The sequence below is a fragment of the Hipposideros armiger genome, unplaced genomic scaffold (genome assembly GCF_001890085.2).
Source record: "Hipposideros armiger isolate ML-2016 unplaced genomic scaffold, ASM189008v1 scaffold_34, whole genome shotgun sequence".
NCBI lineage: Eukaryota > Metazoa > Chordata > Mammalia > Chiroptera > Hipposideridae > Hipposideros > Hipposideros armiger.
Genome location: NW_017731384.1, coordinates 4138068 through 4153551, shown reverse-complemented (window position 1 = coordinate 4153551; position 15484 = coordinate 4138068). Strand labels below are relative to the sequence as shown.

Sequence of the window (15484 nt, the reverse complement as noted above, 5' to 3'; positions counted from 1 at the left end):
ATTACTAGGAAAGAAACACATAATTGTGGAAGGAAAAAGAAAAGGGTGTGGGAAGTAGTGAATTCATGGACAGTCATGGTCAAAGCCTCGTTTAAGCCATTGATGATAACCATCAGGATTTAAGAAACAGCGCCATGTATTACAGCTGTCAACCCACGTGGCATCTTCCCACTCAGCTTCCAGCTGTGCGGTTAACCTGAGATAGATGCCAGTTTCCTTTTTCTCACATCTCCCCTGGGACATCCATCAGAAGGCCTCACACATAGAAGGCGCTTAGGTAAATATCTGTGGACTTGGATTTTGCTTATATTAACATGAAGAGGCTGGCTGGATGGGGAAGGAGGAGAAGCACATGGCTCACTGTGGGGCCTGTGTCTCCTTGGAGATGGCTCTGCGACCCACTCCTGCGGCATGGCATCTGTGAGAGACATCTCTGACCTTGGTTAGGCTCTTGGGGGTGGTCTCCAGCCCTGTGACCTGTGTGGCTTCTGCTTCAGTGTTGCCCTCTGCAGAAGGGCGCTTCTGTAGGGTTACTGTAAGGAATGGAGAGAATGTATATGGGGGGGAAAAAAAAGGTAGTATCTGGTTCCTACAAGATGCTCAGAAATGACGGCCACCACCATCTTTATAATTGTCTTTTATCATCTTCATTTTTGTTTTTGGTTTTGGTTGTTTTTTTTTTACAAGTAACCCAACTTTAACAGATATTAGTTTGTATTTATATAGCACTTGCTTCAAGAACCTTAAATGCTTTACAGACATTATATCTAATTAGTCCCCACAACACCCTGTGAGATAAGTATTACTCCCGGTTTACAAGATAGGGAGACTGAAGCACAGAGAGGTTAGTTAAGTGACATGCCCAAGTTCACAGAGCTAAATTCACTGGAGAGCCAGGACCTGAGCACCTTAGCTTCCCAGCTCCCAGTTAAATACCTCATGAGGGAATCTTTAATGAAAAGTATTTCTAAAGAAAGTATCAAGAGTAGTACATTATGAAAAGGAGGTCTTTCTACTGCCATCAAGGAAAGAAAAATACTTCTGATGGTTTGAGGCAAAGACTCAATATATTACACATTTCCTTTTTGCCCCTTTTCCTGAAGAAGTCCCATGGCTCCTGTCTTAAGTAAGCTTCTAAAGGTAAAGTTTCCAAGACAGAAGCCATATGACTTAGAAGTGAGACTTAATTTGGAATATTTGAGTTACAATAATTTATAGACATTTTTATTACAATACACAAAATACAGGACAGCCATCCCAACAAACATGTACGTGGATAGCAACCAGCCACCATTTACAGCTTAAACCCGCCCCTCATTTCAATCATACTCAACCAACAGACAATATCACAATGCTTTCCGTATGGGTCACTTTTCTTACTACATCTGCATCTTTCCCCCAGCCCTAACCCTATATGTTTTTAAAGTATATTGAGTTTCTGATAAGCTTCCGAACATTTTACTTAGATGTAGCTGCACTCAGAGTAGAAAGTAAATTGAGAATTATCACTCCACAGTCCCTCCCCAACAAATCATAACTATTAAATACGGTACAGATGTGAACAGTGCGTGAGTACCATGGAACGCAATAAAAACGCCATAACTTGCTTTATTATGAAATTTAACCTTGGCTTTTACTGTGCTTCTAAAATGCACAAGGTAAAAACATACAACATAGCATTCTGATGCTGTGACCTCATCTTCATGCAAATGACCTCGTCTTTCTTGTACATGCTGTGGCCTGACTCCTGCTAAAACTGACTCAGGTTCACTTTGCTCTCCTTCTCTCTACTGAAAGATTCAGAAATACAGCTTCCAATTCCAAGACCTTGGGTTTAAGCTCTCAAAATAAATAATGTACCCAGTTCCACTGCTATGAGACTTCCTGCATTCTTGGTTGTGATTCTCTGAGCAGTGCTGGTAGATCAGGCAGGCTCTGTAATGTGCAAAGAACAACTCCAGCCAGGTTACCCTGGCTTCAGAAAGTAGACCTTACAAAGCATTTTGTCAGAATACATCATGATTTCCCCCCAGCACATCCCTTAAACAGCCCAGCTGGCTAAGATACCCTGTTAAAGACAAGTTCACAGAACAAGTAGGTAGTTATTTCCTGAGCTGAAAAATGCAGTAATAAATGTTATTCATAACAGGCACAAACATTCTTTTTTGTTTTTCAGTCAACAGTATGAGTAAAATAAGTTTAGAAAATCGTAGCGATTAATAAAAGACAAAGATTGCCTGAAAAGACTTTGATAAAAACCATCCACGACCTGATTGCTATTATTTTGAATATATATGCAATTATTTTCTGCAAGTGGCTTTTGGCCACTGTCAAAGAACTTACTGATGCATAGAAAAGTTTCAGCTGTGATCATTTATTTATACATGTTACATATATTACTTCTTAAAACTTCCAACAGGAGTCCTGACCAACAAACTTTAATTTCCGAACTGTCTTCCAGTGAGATTTGTAAAGGTGGAGGGGGTAAAAAGGACTTGCTTTGTGTATTCCTGATCTATGTCATTAAAATTTGATCTTGAAAGGGTTTTTGAGCAAGCTACCGAGGCTGCTGGGGTTATGATGAACAGATTACTTCTTTCTAAGGTAAAGAATGACCCTTGAAAATAACATAATTGCTGTGACATGAGTTTTCCAAACATGGCCCCAACTGGAAACATTAGAATAGTGAAGAATTTTAAAGGCTGGTATACCAGCACTGCACCAGAATTTCTTTTATCACTTCAACTATAGAGAATTTTTTATAGTTTCTTATTTTACTGAAATGAAAGCTGAATGAAGTAACTGCTTTATAAATTATTACAACAGGACAAATATTTAGCTGGAGATATCAGTTCCTTAAAAAGAATATTTACCTCCTCTCATTGCAATTTTTCTTAAGGTATCTTACTGATTTAAAATAGAGTTTAAAATCCACCTTAAAAATAGAAACAAAAGGACTAGTTAAACTGACAAAAAGTAGTGAATATATGCTCAAATTTACTGACAGAATCATGGGCACTTCATACAATACTTAGACTCTACCAGTTTTAAGTAAAATAAGGAAAAAAATTACAATTACTAAGCCAGCCTTTCCCCTTGGAGAAACGAAAAGCCACTTTTGACCAATTGTTTCCTACATATCCATATGCTATGTATTATTATAAGCTGCTTCAGAGAAGCAAAACATTTGTCTTCCTGACACTGGATTCTAGTATGTTAGGGTTTTTATTTTACATCAGGAAGGCAAATGCAAGTGTTGAGCCCCAAAATATTTGTGGTTTACACTCAAAAAGACTACCAAACATTCTTTCTATACACAGTTCCACCCAGGCAAATTTGTGCAGTGTGTTCGATATCATCTCCTTAAGTTATCAATACCACCTAGCACAGACTCCTCCTCTTTCTGCTGCACCCCACGGAATTTAAACCACTGGTGCAATTAATAAAGAGCAAATGCATGTCAATTACTGGAAGGCTGTTTTACAAGAGGAGTTGCTAGCCCTGATTTCACTTCCTTGTTGTATGGAACTGCAGAGACAGCATAATACTCGAGCAAATAAATCAGCCACCGTGATAGGAAAAGCTGTTAATCCATAGTCTTTGCTTTATTGTGTGCAAAGAGTGCTACTGCCTCTTGAGCTTTCTGCATTTCTCTTGAAAACAATCAGTGCTTGATCTTTTTCCAAAGAGCCAGAGAAGAAATGAGGTAGAAAGCTCTTCATCGCCATTCCCCCTCAGTCCCGAAACTGATAGAAAAGGATGTAGCCAGATTCAGAGTTCCTTGAGATATTTGATGTCAACCTGTAGAATTCTTCAGTAGCTTGTGCACTTATTTTTTTCTACAATATCGTCATCAAATGACCCAAAATCATGATTCTTAACTATTGCAGTATAATGACCTTGATTGAAACAACTTCCACAGTGATCCACATGGCAACATATACCAGGGGTGCCAAAAAAATGTACGCAAGTGGACAGACACTTTGGTCAACGTTGCTCAAGCAGTAGTTCATCATAAGTGTCTGGATGCTGATGGTCACCACTTTGAGCACCTCTTGTAACTACAGAAGTCAAATTTGACTTGTGTTCATCTTTTGTTATTGGTGTGTATTGAGTATTAAAATTTTAATACAGTTTTCCTTTCTTAAAATGTGTATACATTTTTTTGGCACCCTCTGTATACATTCTGTCAGGTTTGGTTGCATCGCCTTAAGTATTAAAGAGACAAAGTTCTAAAGGAAAAACTACCCGGTAAGAAAGTTCTATGTATCAATGAATTTGATCCATATATTTAAATTTCTTCAGGTGTAGAGCTAGAATCATGGGTAGCTTTTTTAACTTTATTCCGTTTGTGTGCTTCCTGTCTGCTGCGACATTCTTCACAGTAGTATTTGTATTCACTGTATAGTTTCTGTGTTGCTAAAACCCCGTAAGCACTGAGTAATTGATGTGTTTTGTTTCAAGTCAATAGAAAAGTCTAAAAAAATTTTCATTTTTGCTGCTATAGTTTCACAAGGAAGACATCTGGTTTCATTAGTTAATGTTCCCTGAAAAATCTCATGAACCCACGGTGGGTCTGGTGTGTTGTTATTTTCACTGTCAACATTACCATTAGGTGGACAGCCATTTTGTTTTCTCTGCTTTCTCTTTTTTTGTAAAAAGCAGTTGTATTTAACAGGCAATTTAAGAATTCATGGGCATCTTGCTGCATGTAGTTGTCCAAAAACTTGTTTTCTTTCCGTCATCTTGTTACAAACTTCTTGGGAGGTATTACTCCACACTTTTTCTTCTGAGTGGCTATGCTATGGAGCAGATCTGCTATGGAACAGCACGTAAGAAGGTTCTCTTTCTTCCTAAGTTGACTCTGGTATGCTAGAACTTGCTCCCGAAATGGACAACAAAAATAAAGTGCCTTAAGAACTTAAGTGCAGTTCTAGGTGTTCCCAAAATTGAGCACTAAACCCAAATAGTGCTCATTGACTGGAAACTGTTCTGGACCAATCCCTTTCTCTAATGCCAGGAATTGGTGCCCATGGTACAATAGATGGAGGCAAATTGGAGACTAGGATTCTATCCACCCAGCGCCATCTTCCTCCCAATCACAGTAGTAGAGGCAGAGGAAAGGAGCCCTCCCCCACCCCTCACCCCCCGCTGGCGCAGGCCTGCAGACCCAGAGCCTCTGCTGACCCACGCGGGGAGCCTGCTCTGCTGGCACTCCCACCTAGGGCCGAGGTTGCCTGCCCCTGGCTCCTCCCCAATTCAGGACCTACCATCGTCATTGGTGATGTCATCACCGCTCTGAGCCAGGGTGGTTGACAGTGCAGGGGTCTGGCAAAACTGGTGTGCTTTGCGATGCTTTGGTTCTGTTTGAAATATGTGATCATTTCTTTGTAGATCCTGCCAAGATGCAAAGGATCACTTTTGGTGATCAAGCTGGTTGGCTTGAAAGTGGTGATCTAATTAACATGGGTTGAAGGTTGCTGACCCTAAAGTTTCCTTTTTATATGCAGTCTTAATGTTTTTCTGTAGAGAGTTAGAGATGTAAGGAGTTTACTCATGTAAAGTGCACACAAATAATGGTTTATGCATTTGTAAATAAACCAAGTGCAATTGCTTGGAACAACATAAAATTATGAAGGGTGGGCCCTTTTGCAAGATGTGTGTGTGTGTGTGTGTGTGTGTGTGTGTGTGTATGTATGTATCCATGTATCCATCCTGTGTTCTGGGATGCTTGTGATCGTGATATAGACACCCATGTTAACAGTTGTGCACTCCTAGTCTCCTTTGGCTACTACCATAGCCGAAATTGGGTTATAAGAAATAATTTTCCAAAGCAATACCCTTGAGCCAACAAAGCGCCGAACAGGAGAGAAAGGGAGAACTGCAGTCGACCCCCAATCAGCTTTTTGTTTAGGAACACTGCTTTTCATCCTGGGGTGAAAAGAGCCAAATTTCCACAGATTCGCTTCTCCCTGCATTGTCAACAGCGCCTGCAGTGATTTGGTGGAGGATGGAGGGAAATGCAATGAACTTTGATTTTTAGAATTGCCCTGTAATTATCACTCCTGGTGACAGATCTCACCTTTGGTCCCGTGAAAGTCATACCTTAGCCACTTTTTGTTCAGGTCACCTGTGTTGGGGTCCCCGAAAGGATTTTTACAGAGGTTTCTTTGGGCTTCTCTGTTGTTTGAAACTTGAAGCACAGCTGGCAGAGCCAGCAGGAGCTTCTCTAAGGGGATGGGCGGCCATGAGCCTCCAAGCGCTCCACCACCCCAGCTTTGGGAAGGAAGGTGGTTCTCACCTCTGTCCCAGGATTGATCCAACAGCCTGGCAAACTTCCAGGGCTGTTAGCACACAAAGCTGAGGAACCAGGTCTGCACGGCACAGGGAAATCGGCAACCTCCAAGTGTTTCGGAGATGAAATCAGACCCTCCCGAGCACTTCTGGTGGAATCTATGCTTGGAGTGAAGAGGAATTTCCCATTTGACAGATGAAGTGGACTCCTCCTCAGCCAGCCTTTTAGCAGGGTATTAAAAGTCCTAAGGAGAGCCTGCAGGCATTTTCCACTTGCCACCGGGTTGGCCAGGAACCTTGGCTGCTCATGGCTCCGCGTCCGTCACCTGAGTGGTGGGGTCCTGAGATGGAGCTTTCAGAGCCATGGACTAGCCCTTCTGTTTTGGCTCATGTCTCACCCTTTCGGGAGCACTCAGCCTGTCCCCACACATGGGCAAGCTCCGCTGTGTGCCCCAAGGTGCTGTTCAGCTTTCGCGTACTTGGTCATTCGTTCACTCGTCCCACAGATAACTGCTCGGTTGTGAGGTGCTCCTTGGAGTGCCCTACGGCTCCCTCTTTTTGCTCCAAGAGAAGATGGGCATTTCCTTCCTCCCTCCTTACACAGCACCTCCCCCTTGCCTCCATCAGAGTGCCTGGGCATTACTGATGGTCATTGCTTCTCTCGGTGGACGGATGGTTCCCGGGGCCAGGACAAAGGCTGGTTCATCGTTTCGTCTCCTGTGTCTCCCATGGTGCCTGGTAGAGGGAGCTTTGCTGTTTGCTGGATAAAAAAATCCCCATAGCCCTTCTTGCTCAGTCACTAAATAGCCGTTTTGTCATCAAAAAGTGCAACAGTTCTTTATTCGACAACCAGTGACGGAGCTCCTGTGTTGTGTCACTTTACTTTTTTTTTTTAATTTTGAAAACTTTCAAACTGACAACACTTGAGGTAACAATGCAGTGAGCATCTGTACTCGTCTCGTCCAGGTCAGCTGACTGTTAACAGCTTGGCGTGCCTGCTCCATCTCTCTCTCTCTCTGCAGATACACGTGCATACATGTCCACACATGTCCACATCCACACACATGTACATGTGCACACATTCCTGCCAGATCCCGTGAAAGCAGGCTGCAGATGTGGAGGCAGCCCACCTCCTCAGTATTTCAGCCTTACGCCATTAGGAAGTGTCTTCTGAGGAGCACAGAGCTTTGGGAATACACAGTGGGGAAAATTACTTCTTGGGAAAATTACTTCTTAAAAAAACGGGAGCAATTAGGAATAGTTTCACCAAGAAGCTAACATCTAGCTGAGCTGTGTGCATAGACGCCACTTTACAGCATCCATGTCTAAAATTTTAACGGTGAAGAGGTACAATCTTTCAAAAAAGGGCTTACTATCTCCTCAGAAAACTCATTCGACTTTACCATATTTGGAGCTTTTTGCTTTTACGAGTCCTCTGTGGTTTGGTAATAACCACACTTATTATTTCCTTAGCCTCTCAGGGGCTGTCATTGAAGAAGTGCCTTTAATTTAGCTTGCATTTACTAGTAGGTTTATTAATGTGCAGAGGGGGCCGTGTGGACCAGCGAAGTGTTGAGTCAGCTGGGCTCTCCTTTCTGTGCGAAGTGCTTGTGAGAGCTCAGTGACTTAGCGCCACCAGCAAATCCGACTTATGCATTTTAATAATAGCGGCAGCTTGATTTTGTAATTACACTGAAGAATTCTATACCTCCATAAATGAAAGGCAGTGTGGGCCATTCCCAGTCATCAGAACTTCAGCCATTTCTACCATATCCCAGAGTGCTTTGCTACACCTAAAAATGCATCCTGGAAGCTGAAAGACCACCTCTGAAGCACTTTGCGGGGACGGTGTGCCCTTTACAATCTCCAGTGCCATACCAGAGGTGAACAAACAGCCCACACTCAGCACCAGTGAGAGAAAGGCACTCCCAGGCTGGGAGGCTTTCATCGGCTAAATAGAAGATATTCAGTTTTGGTTTGGAGTGGGAGTAATGACAGCTTATGTGAAACAGAGGTAGTTGCAAACATGGACCAGCGGGCGTCTGGTCCACGGGGAACTATGAGAAGTAGTGGCAGTCACCCTGGGCAAACCCTGATTTTGACCTTTCAAACCTCTTCCTGAGTAAAACAAGATGAGCCATGTTTGGATTTGTTCAGCATTGTAGCAGGTGATTTTTTCAGTGGGAGAAGGTATGGAGAAGATGTTAGAGAGTGGGCAAATGAGGGATAATGACAGCACAGCCTAGGACAACCCCGACTTCTGGTTATTTCATTCATTCCAGGCGTGGAAGCTCCTCTGGGTCTCAGGCACTGGCCTTCATCACTCTACTGATGAGTTTCCCCCAGACACACCCAGTCAGCACTATCACCCAAATCCAATTTGTAGTTGTCTCAATTCAGTAGAGGACAAAACACCACCACCACCACCAACAACAAAAATAACCCCAACAGAAAACAAACTAACCCACCCCCGTGGACTGGACTAGCTCTGATGGACAGGAAGGGGCCCACCATTTCCTGCCGCAGACTCAGCTAGAGGCCCCAGAGCCTGGCTTTGCGCCAAGTGTTGGGCAGAGCGTGGGTCAGTGGGTCAGGACCTCGGCGTGCTGACCTCCAGGGCCCTCGGCGCTGGGGGGCTGGTGTGCAGCTGTCACACATCAGCTGCGGAGGCTCCCTGGGACTCCTCCAGGCTGGGGGCATCTAGTCCAGGCTTGAGCGAGGGGCCTGCCCTCACACCGCTGGACTTGAGAACAGGAGACGAGCATGGCTGACGACTAGGAGACTTTCCAGTGGCAGACATATATCTGCAGAAGGGGCAGGCTGAGAGGGACATGTGGCCCCCACAGAGAGACTGTTTCACACCATGGGAGACAGGTCATGTGTGTGTGTGTGTGTGGGGGGGGGTCTTGGGTTAACGTTTTACAGGAACAAAATTATTTTTAGCTTCCGAAAGCAGAGGGCCACAGAAGCTGTGACATGGCCAAACTCGGAACTGTGGGCGGCCAGGATTGGAACCGGATGCTCATCTCACAGCCAGCGCCAGCCCATCCTTGGTCCTGCGTGGGTGTGCAGGGGGCAGTTAGAAAGTGAGAGTGAATTTTCAAGGAGTAAAGCACACTCGAAACATTAGGTTAGAAGACGAGCTTGCATGCATGGGGTAAGGCCAAGAACTGCCGGTGTTGGCTATGTTCATTCATTCATGAGCCAGTTCCCTTTTGTGGTGTGGGGCGCACACCTTAGGCTCTGGGTGCTGAGTACTTAGCAGCAGACAGAAGAGTTGAGTCCTGATCTCCTGGAGCTTCTGAGGGTGGGGAACCCCTAATAAAGTCAACCCCATAAATAGGGTCAATTCAGATGGTGATACACACTCGAAAGAAAGTAAAACAATTTGACGGCTGAGAGCAGTTCTGTCCAGTAGACACACAATGCAAGCCACGTGCAATTTCAAATTTCTGGTAGCCCCGTTAAAAGAAGTAAAAAGAAAAGTGAAACTAATTTTAATGTATTTTATTTAATCCAGTATATCTGTAATATTACAACATATCTTCAATAAAAAAATGATCAACAATTTTGCTTTTTTTTTTTTTGCATCAAGTCTTCTAAATCTGGTGTGTATTTTACACTTAGAACACATCTCCATTTGGACTTGGAGGCATCTCAAGGACTCAGTGGTATTTGTGGCTCATGGCTGTGGATAGTGAGGGCTTAGAGAGTGCTGGGGGCAGTGGTGCAAGTCCACGTTTGGGTGGGCATCCTTTAAGCAATGTCCCATCAACTGAGGCCAAGGAATAGTCCCTACAACTCATCTCTTCTGTGTTTTGTTTGTTGTCAGTATGCCTGCACATCATGCTGCATTATTTATCTTGAGCTGGTTAAAACAGCTGGCTTTCCTTTTCTTTTTTTAGCAGTCTTGCTCTGGGCACTGTTGGATGGGATGCCTTGAGGGCAGGCAGTAAGAGATCACTCAGTATTATAGGAGGTGACAGAGGAGAGCGCTGCAACCCTTGACAAAGCTTTGGGGTTTCCAGGGGCCACATTTTGTCAGACAGCTCATTTTGTGTGCAGGGAACTTGGTGGTGTAGATTCCTAATTTTCCACCCCTTAATGATGGGAAGGAATTCCACCCAAGTTCAGGTTTGACCTGAAAGTTCTCCCACTGAGAAGTCACTGGCCGAGGCAGCATAACTATTTTTAGCATTATTTCAGTACAGGTTTAAACTGTTACTTTATTGAGTATTGTAGCTATTAATTTTAAACTTAAGGATAAGGTTACTAAGTATAGCTCTCTTCCTACCTACTCAGAGCATTTTCCGCTGGTGAAATACTATTTGTCACATTGTGTTAAAATTTCCTTCTGAGTTTTCTGGTTCACCTGCAAATCAAGGAATGGTTTGGAGTCAGTTTATGAAAGAGGTCTTGGAAAACACTGATGAAGAGTGTTGTGTGTGTATGAAAACTAGGGTTGTGAGATAAAGAGGAGTGGTAGAAAGTACTTGCAAATAAAAGGCCAATAGTATTTACAAATCACCTTCACCTACCTTCATGTTTAAAGGTATATGTGTTCTTTGGAGCCAGTTTGAAAAAGACAAAAGAATAAACATTCATAATTCCTTTTATTTTTTTCCCCTGTACTTCTAGACATCTATTTTACAATGTAATTTGTGCAGTTTCTATCTTGCTTTTTTATACTTGACGTATCATGAGTATTTTCTCATATTCTTAAATAATGGCTGCATATTCTATCTTATGAATGTTCTATCATTGATTTAACTTTTAATGGACCCTCTTATTGTTTTCCATTTTTATTATAAGTAATACAGGATGAACATTCTTCTACATAAACATTTATATTTATTATTACAGTATAAATTGCTAGAAGTGAAATTACCAGATTAAACAGTATAGACCTTTTTTAGGGCTTTTGATACATGCTGCCAAGCAACCTTCCAAAAGCATAGCTCAAGTTTACATTCTTACCTGCACTTGCTTGTGTGCTTTTTCCCTGGCAGTCCAAACCATACTGGGATTTTAATTATAAGGGAATTTATGAAATTGATAAATGATAGGCATGTCATTTTGATGCAGGATTTTAAAATGAAAGGTAATGCATTTAGACACATTTTTTTCTTTCTATTCTTCTTAGCCCATCTTTGGAGCCCTTGTCCTTGATTGATGAGGACCAAATGTCTTTCTGAGGCATAACTGAGGGATGCTGGGAGCCTGGGTCACAAGTGGTTTTCATTGCTTTATTATTATTTTTTAAGTAAGCTTTGTTCAGTATGAGTTTTGTGACTGGTAACTCCTTACACTGACGACCTGAATGTGTCGAGGTACTCAAGAGCTTTGTGGTAACATTAACACGAGTAATCAGTAATACGTCATAGGGAGCCCATGAGCCACTCAAGAGGGATTATTCTCGATTGTATCATTATTGACGATGCAGTGTTGATGGCTGTACCCTGAAGATACACTATAGTCCGACTCCTGAGTTCTGCACCATTTTCCATGGCCTCTGCAGAGTGGAGGAGCTCAGCAGAAAAATGCTCTGTGACATTGTTTAAACTCCAAAAGATCATAGCCATTGTAGTTCCTTCTTTAAGGGATCTGGTATCTACTGTCACTGATCTTTTTTCAGTTACTCCGTACCAGGCCATGAACCTCAGCACTTAAGTTTCATGTAATCCTTACAACAACATATATGGCAAGCGCTACTTTTTTCATCGTTTTATTGATGATACAGCACATTTTATTGTTGAAGCTCAGAGTGGCTAGGTAACTTCCTTGGCATCACAGAGCTAGGAATGGACAGACCTGGGAATTGAACTGACTTTGAAGCCCATGTGAGGGTCCAGGCCCAATGTCCTTGATAACTGGAAGGAAATGAAGCAGAGATTAAAACCAGACTGACGCTCAAAACCATGGTGATTCCAGCTCAGACATTCTCTCTAACTGCCACACGCAGACACGACTTATACCCATGGAGGAAACAAGGTGAGTGGCCGTGCTGCAGCTTTGTAACCCAATCACATTCTTCAAGTGAAGAGTGGCTCGGTGGCTTTGCGGTGTCTTAGGAGAAACATCAGTTGATGCTGGGTTCATGTGGAAGACTAAATGGAAAAGATGAGTGGGGAAGAAGGGCTGGTTGGGGGAGAAAGGCATCTGATTGTGGAGAGGAGTGAGAAGGGGCAGAAAAGTTCCATGAGTTGCTGTAGGAATTGTGGGGGACTAGAAGTAGGATGTTTTAATCAATGAGGAAGCGAGACAGAACTTTCCCCAGTTTGGAGGATGTTTGTTAGTGGTCAGGATAACCAGGAAGGAAGAAGCAGAAGCACATGTAATTAATGAAGGCAGATGGACGATGGGGAGGTGGGTGGTGCTACGCTACTCATTTGTTCTTTTAATAAGTGAAATTATAGCATAATTTCATCTCATTTGAAATAAGGTTATGCCGTTGGAGTTCTGCCGTTAAAAGCTTTCCGAGATTTCAGCGCACTCGGCAGAGTTATGCTCACTTAAAAAATCAAACTTGTGCTCTTTCCAGAAACTTAATTTTATTTAATGCTCAATTTTTGTGTTTACTGGTTCTGCATTTTCTCATGTAGATTCAGATCCAATTTAGAGATGAACTATACGGGCAGCTTGGCTGTGGAAAGCACAGGGAAAGCTGCTGTGGGCCCGTGGAACCCGGTGTCAGCATTTTCATATGGTCGTGTGGAATTTTTTTTACAATTTTTATGAGAAAATAGAACAATCACAAGCCTCCCCAAATCATAATTCCTATAAAACAGTAAATGACACTTTTGGATGTTTTCTTTGAATTTGTCAGATTTTTAGTCTGCAATTTTTTTTTATTGTGGCAAAAACACATAACAAAATTTACCATCTTAGCCATTTTTAAGGGTACAGTTCCGTAGTGTTGAGTGTATTCACAGTTTTGTGAAGCAGATCTCCAGCACTTGGCTACCTTGCAAAACAAACACTATACCCATTGCCCTATAACTCCCCATTCCTCCCTCCCCATCGCCCCTGGCAACCACCATTCCACTCTCTGTTTCTGTGAATTTTACTACTTTAGGAACCTCATGTGAGTGGAATCTCAGTATGTGTCATGTGTGTGTGTGTGTGTGTGTGTGTGTGTGTGTGAAAGAGAGAGAGAGACAAAGAGAGGGAGAGAGAGACTGGCTTATCTCACTTAGAATAATGTCCTTAAGGTTTGTCCATGTTGATAAATACATCAGAATTTCATTTTACTGGTCGAATACTCCGTTGGGTACATATTCTGTCTTGTTTATCCATCTACCCATTGATGGAACCTTGGCTTGCCTCCACCTCTTGGCTACTGTGAGCAATGCTGCTGAGAACACAGATGTGCAAATACATCTTTGAGACTCTGCTTTAATGCTTTTGGATACATACCCAGAATTGGGACAGCTGGATCATGTATTTTTAATTTTTTCAGTAAACTTGATACTGTTTTCCATGGCAGTTGCACCATTTTACAATCCCACAAACAGTGCACATCCTCTACATCCTCACCAATGCTTGTTATTTTCTGTTTGATAGTAGCCATCTTAGTGGGTGTGAGGTGAACCTATGGTTTCTTACATATCACATCAAGCTTTTCCTCATAGTTGTAAACAAATCGTAAAGTATCATTTGAGACTTATCTACATTTTCTGCTGTGCTACTCAGAGTGAGCATGTCTAAAATGTCGATATATGTGCGTATATCTGAATGCTTGACTGCACAAGAATATTCCAGACATTTTTAAGTGTTTATATGGAGTTCTACTTTCTTATTTAGTGTAAACATTCACTTCTGTAAATATTGAGTAGAACTGTGTGCTAGTTGAGACTACAGAGATGACCAGGACACAGTTCTTGCCCTCAAGGGACTGATGAGAAGAAGCCCCATTTTGTAGGAAGAGATAAATGAAGTGACAAAGGGAGGTAGGCATGGGCTGCAGGGGTGAAAAGGAGAAAGGACGCACTAGTCAGGTCAGTTTGTGAAGTGGGGATAAGGAAGGCCTCTTGCAGGTACAGCCAGAGCTGAGGAAACCACAGGAGCCTACCTGGTAATGTGGGCTGTGAGCGAGCGGAGTCCCCGCAGCCAGACCCACCTGAGCGAGGGGAAGGCCTGTGCAGAACGCCAGGTGGCATGCTGCTGTGTGGATGCGGGCTTCACGGAGATGAGGGCCAGAAGGTGAGGCTCAGGAAGTTGGCCTGATGTCTGTCCAAGAGCTTGAGTTTCCCCCGTCGATGATGGAAAGCCAGTGAAGCATTTAGGGATGCGAGCACACCCGTCTCATGGCAGCACAACGTGGAGGTGGAGGCAGAAAGATTAGGTAACTGGTTTCTGTGAAATTTCGGGTGAGATGATAAGGGCTGCGCTAAGGCGGTGGTAGCAGGGATGAGGAAAATGGAGGGGGCTTGCAAAATACTCGGAAGACTCAGCAGCCATTTGCTGATTAGTTAAATGTGTGGGTGATGAGGGAGGGAAACTTGAAGACAACGCCCCAATTTCTGGTAGTGGTTCCATGGTCTATTGTCAGGAAGGTAAGAGAGTGAGCTGGGGGCAGATGTGATCTGTTCTGTTCTGGACACATTGAGGTTGACGTGTCTGTAAGACATACAAATGGGTATGTCCAAGCCACCTTGGGCTTGTGAGTCCAGCTTAGCAGGAAGGTCAGAGCAGGAGGTGCCCACTTTGGACTCATTAGATATACACAGTGGATGAAACTATGAACGTGGCTTAGGTAGCCCCAAAATAGGAATAGGACAGTAAGAGCAGTAGGCCTCAGGCCAGACCCTGCATTGGAGGAGCTGAAGAAGGAGCCATCAGAGTTAGCGATGGACCAAGAGGAAGCAGTGCCACGGGGGCTAAGGAATAGGAAGGTTCCAGAATGAGTGGTCATCTGCTTCAGATGCAGCGAAAGAGGTTAGAAATGCAAAGGTGGAGTCATCTGGACGTTCATCCAAGCAGTTTTCATAGCTTGGTGGGTGTGGCAGCTAATTTCAGCTAGACGTGGAGTGAGGAGGTAGAGCCCACGTGTGTGTAGAGTGCACTTTCAAGAAGCTTAGCTAGAAGGGCAGAGGGAAAGGTGAGGAAGAGGTCCAGGAAGTGGTTCTTTCAAGGATGGGAGAGACTTGAGCATGTTTTAGTGGAGGGGAAGAGGTCACTAGTGATTAAA

General features: G+C 43.3%; 1 protein-coding gene and 1 pseudogene across 2 annotated transcripts in view; one reads left to right on the top strand and one right to left on the bottom strand.

The window, feature by feature from the left end:
• Nucleotides 1-15484, top strand: part of PRKCA (protein kinase C alpha) — a 375771-nt gene that overhangs the window by 69925 nt on the left and 290362 nt on the right. The window lies entirely within an intron of this gene.
• LOC109380291 (ubiquitin carboxyl-terminal hydrolase 12-like) lies at nt 3735-4711 on the bottom strand (annotated as a pseudogene).